The sequence below is a fragment of the Triticum aestivum genome, chromosome 4D (assembly GCF_018294505.1).
Source record: "Triticum aestivum cultivar Chinese Spring chromosome 4D, IWGSC CS RefSeq v2.1, whole genome shotgun sequence".
In the NCBI taxonomy this organism is placed as follows: Eukaryota; Viridiplantae; Streptophyta; class Magnoliopsida; order Poales; family Poaceae; genus Triticum; species Triticum aestivum.
In genome coordinates, this window is record NC_057805.1 from 289,030,259 (window position 1) to 289,035,392 (window position 5,134).

At 41.2% G+C, this 5,134-nt stretch overlaps 1 long non-coding RNA gene across 1 annotated transcript; it reads right to left on the reverse strand.

Moving 5' to 3' along the window:
• Positions 1-839: 839 nt before the first annotated feature.
• Positions 840-4,557, reverse strand: LOC123099915 (uncharacterized). Its single transcript, XR_006448301.1, has 4 exons — positions 4,185-4,557; positions 2,975-3,019; positions 2,704-2,847; positions 840-1,026 (listed from the first exon to the last, which is right to left on the reverse strand). It is a non-coding gene; the product is annotated as an uncharacterized lncRNA (long non-coding RNA).
• Between the last annotated feature and the right edge of the window lie 577 nt (positions 4,558-5,134).

The following is a 5,134-nucleotide window of genomic DNA, read 5'->3' on the forward strand; positions in this document are numbered from 1 at the left end:
ATCCTGGGCTTTGTGCGGAATTAATGAGCATGATGTCATGGCGGGTTACCATGGTTCTGCTATGAGACGTCATGGCGGGTTACGGCGGGTTGGTAAGGAATTGATAATGGAAAATTCTGCTAAGTCAAGTAATGGAGATTGATGTGAACAAGTTCAAATCAACCTGGGGCCTAATGTTGAGGATGTAACACCGAGGTATGACCCACCCAGGAGGGGCCGGTTCACACCATTGGTGGCCTAAGGTGTGAAGGCCCAGGAAATCTGAAGGCCCAAGATCTGGAGGTGACTCAAGGCCCAAATGTGTGAACCGCCATATGATGGCTTGTTCTGTAAGGAAGGTTTAGTTAGAAACCGAGCCGGTCACATTTGTGTGAGCCGGCCGGGACTCTGTAAAGCCGCCGGGCATCAACCTGTATATAAAGGGGTGACCCGGCGGCGGGTTAACTCAAGAAACAACCAGTCGAGAAGTTGGTCAAGCGTATTAGCTCCCTTGTACTTGAAACTCAAGCAATACAACTAGAAGCAGGAAGTAGGCATTTACCTCGTTGAGAGAGGCCGAACCTGGGTAAACTCCTTGTGTCCTTTGTCCCATTCAACCACTTTAATCTAACCTAGTTGCGATGGCTCCACACCTAAGTACTTTCACTAGGGCATCTGCCGTGTGAAATCCACGCCAATGAGGATGGCTTTCCAGTATATAGAAGGTGAGACAATGCAAGGAAGATGAAAAAGGGAGGATCAACGCTCGACAACAGATCTGTCGTGCCATACAACAGAAACCTTTTGGTCAAAGTCCAAGCTAACATAAACGTGGAGTGGTGCAATAGGTCCAGGTCAATCAAGTACCTATTTAAGTACATCCATAAAGACGATGACCAAGTAACAACCTTACTAAAGGAAAGGGGTGCGACAAATGACTACGATGAGATCAAAAAATACCTAGAGATGAGATACATATCAACAACCGAAGCATGCTGGCGGATATTCCAGTTTGATCTTCACCATCGTGATCCACCGGTCGAGAGTCTGCCATTGCGCATTGAAAATGAGCAACAAGTTATTTTTCCGGACTCGACTGACATTGAGAAGATAGTAAGAAGACCAGGATCCACAAGTACTAAGTTCACAGAGTGGATGGAGGCAAACAAAATACATGAGGTGGGAAACGAATTAACCTATGCAGAATTCCCATCAAATTTTTTATGGAAAAGCGAAAGCAAAACTTGGGAGGAGCGGAAAAGGGGCTTTGCGATTGGAAGAATCTACTATGCACACCCCGAAAGTGGCGACCGGTATTATATGAGAATGCTTCTAAACACCAAGAAATGATGCACATCATTTGAGGATATTAGAATAGTTAATGGAGTTGTTCACCCAACATATAAATCAGCATGCCAAGCGCTTGGATTTCTTGATGACGACAGTGAGTGGATTGAATGTGTCAATGAAGCATCAAGCTAGGGATCAGGCACACAATTACGACAGCTATTCACCACAATTGTATGCCATTGTGAGGTGACCAACCCAAAGATGTTGTGTAATTCAACATGGGAGGCACTATCTGAAGATATCTAGTACAAAAGAAGAATTATCCTAAACTTTCCTATGCTAAAGCTCACTGATTCACGGAAAAGAACATATGCTCTGATCGAGATAGAGAAACTAATGAGGCAATCATGAAAGACACTGAAGGACTATCTAGACATAGAACTACCAAATGCTATATAATTTGAACAATTTGGGAACAGAATGATAAACGAAGAACTTAGCTATGACATGGAGGCACTAAAGAGGGAGCACCAAACAATAATACGCAATCTTAACCATGACCAGAAAATGGCTTTTGATGCAATAATAGAATCAGCTGAGAGAGGACCTGGAAAACAGATATTTGTAGAAGGCTACGGTGGCACAGGAAAAACCTATCGATGGAAGGAAATTACAACAAAGCTACGATCAGCGGGAAAGATAGTGCTTGTGGTAGCATCATCTAGCATTGCAGCTTTGCTGCTCCAAGGTGGAACAACAGCGCATTCAAGATTCCACATTCCAATAAATATCATGGAAGAATCAACATGTGAAATAAAACGGGGCTCACATTTGGCTGAACTGGTAAAGAAGACCTGAATTATACTATGGGACGAGGCTCCTATGGCAAACAAACACTGCTTCGAGGCACTAGACAAAAGCCTTAGTGATATTCTAAGGTTCACAAACCAAAATAGTGACGAAAGGCCACTTGGTGGCATGACAGTTGTGCTAGGAGGCGACTTCAGACAAATACTTCCAGTGATAACAAAGGTAAAGAGAGAGCACACAGTAAATGCCTCAATCAAAAGGTCATACCTATGGAAGCACTTTGAAATATTTAGACTAACTGAAAACATGCGGCTGAAGTGCCTGTTAGAAGATCCAATACAAAAGCAAAATGTGGCTGAATTTGCAGAATGGATATTCCAAATTGGCGATGAAAAAAAAGATGATGAAGGAGATGATTGGGTAAGAATACCTAAAGACATAATTCTACATCAAGGAGAAGACCCGAAAGAAGAGATACTCAAAAGCACGTACCCAAACTTGCAACAAAACTATTGTGACCATGAATTTCTCGAAGAAAGAGCAATACTATGCCCAAGGAATGAAACAGTTCAGAATATAAATAACTACATAATGAGCTAAATACAAGGTGAAGAGGTGACATACCTAAGCTTGGACACTGTATGCAAGGCAACAATGAAGTACAACACAATGGAGAATATGTGTCCAGCGGAGTCCCTTAACAACATGACCTTCCCAGGAATTCTAAACCACGAGCTTAAGATGAAGGTAGGTTTGCTGATGATGCTCCTACGAAACATCAATCAAGCAGCAGGTTTATGCAATGGCACAAGAATGACTATCACAAAACTGGGAAACAAGTTCATTGAGGCACAAATAATAACAGGAACACACGTCGACGACAAGGTATATATACCTAAAATCATTATTGTCACCAAGCGACTCAAAATGGCCCTTCGTGCTGAAAAGAAGGCAATATCCTCTATCAGTTTGTTTTGCAATGACAATAAATAAAAGCCAAGGTCAATCCCTAAACAAGGTGGGCCTATATTTTCCTAAGCAAGTCTTCTGCCATCGCCAACTATATGTGGCATTATCAAGAGTCACAAACAAAGAAGGATTAAAGGTTCTGATCGACGACACGAAGTGCCCAAGCGAACATAGTGCAAAGAATATAGTATACAAAGAGATCTTCTAATTTTTTTTGTTATTCAAACAAATGCATACAAGGGCCAAATCACCATGATTAAAAAATACAATGTATGGTTCTTAAGCGTGTCATCCATGTGTTATGGCCAGAAATACTGTATAAAAAAGTATGTTATAGATTGGATTTCTTATTATTTCGTGAGCAGGAAATAAGAACATGAAAATGCATATTATTATTGCCATACACTGCTTTCATGCTTACAAATGCTAACAAGTGTGTATATGTAGCTTAATTTCTACATGTGCAAAAGTTTAAAAATCTTAATACAAATTTGGAATAATAACCACTCCGACAAACATGATTCTCACATATCTTATTAGACGATAGGATTCCATAAGAAAGATAAGAAACCATATCTGTAACTAATTCATGCACCTTGCATTTGTGTGTGCACCATATAACATTGTGTATGTTCAACATATAGCACTGCCTCTATGTGGTAATTAAGACGCAAGAAGCCGACATGAAAACTAGCCGCACCTAAAAAACTGAACTACAAAACTTAAACCGCAGCTAACCACATGCACGCCTCACATTAAGCTGATGCTTTTGCCACATAGCTTAGTAAAAATTTTATGTAAACTAACTTCTTTTACTACAATCAATAATTAGATGCAAGGGTCTCTTGCTAGGTTCAGTTAGACTTAATTCAAACAGATCCACATGTTTGCTTTACTGTGTTCTCTACTGCATAATTCAGAGAACAAGTAAAGGTGCACTTCTAACACAGAAAGTTGTGGTATCAATTCTGATTTGATACGAAAAGTTGTTTAGCAATGGAAACATAAAATCCTATTCTGATTTCTAGATCATTCAACTTCACAGAAACTTATATGGTTGCAACAACATTGACATCCGGTAGAAGTCCGGACAGCAGGAGCGCAATAACTAAAAGCCACTCGTAGAAAATACTCACATATTGCTGATAGTTTTTCCTCCGCGAGCTCCCTCAATGCCTCCGCAGCCCCAACAGCCAGAGCCTCCAGCTACGATAAGTTTGAGCAGCGCACACGTTCTCCCTGGACATCTCTGTGACCGCGTTGCCAGACTCGACGAGGCCGCTGAGATCCACGCACTCACCCAGCCACATGCGCCACCACCAGGGAAGAAAAATCAGGAGAAAAGAAGCGACATGTGGATCCAGGATAGCATGAGGATTTGTTTCTTGATGAGGCACAGTGACATCGTCCTTCACCGGCGGCAAATCGGAAGAAATGGCGGATGTGCAGGAGGAGCCTGGTGGCGATCGCACGGGGGGAAAGGAGAGAGAGTTCTTTTTTTTGAGAAGGAGATAGAGTTCTATGTAGATGACTGGGACTACGGGCTGTTTTACTTAGATTTTTTTATACGTAGTGGTAATCATCTTCACTCTAATGGACCTGCACAAAATTACGCTGGGCATGACACATGATACATCAGCTGTGCAAGATTGGGTATGGTTTTTCTTTTTACTTCTCCGTATTAAATACTGCAAAGATCCTAGCAAACATCAAAAACCATTAAAATGGTCTCTTTTTTGCCGGTGAAAAAATACTCTTAAAAAGATGGATCTTGTACTTCCCTTAAAAAATTAAAAATAGTTGAAAGTTATACATCATTCATCAAACGATCATACGATCTAAACATTTAGAATTTTTACCTATACATAATCAGCAAGGTTAGTAAGAATTAACAAACATTTTTGAATAATAGGAAAAAATTAAAAGCCAAAAACAATGTTGCAAAGTAAACAACTTGTCGGGGGTGTCGTGCAACATATGCCAAAGGATGGCTTATCATGGTGGGGGAGAGTAAGACATTGCCGGTGCCTGGAAACGGGATTAGGCGTAGACATGTACGCCGACGCATCTTACCGAGGTTCGGGGC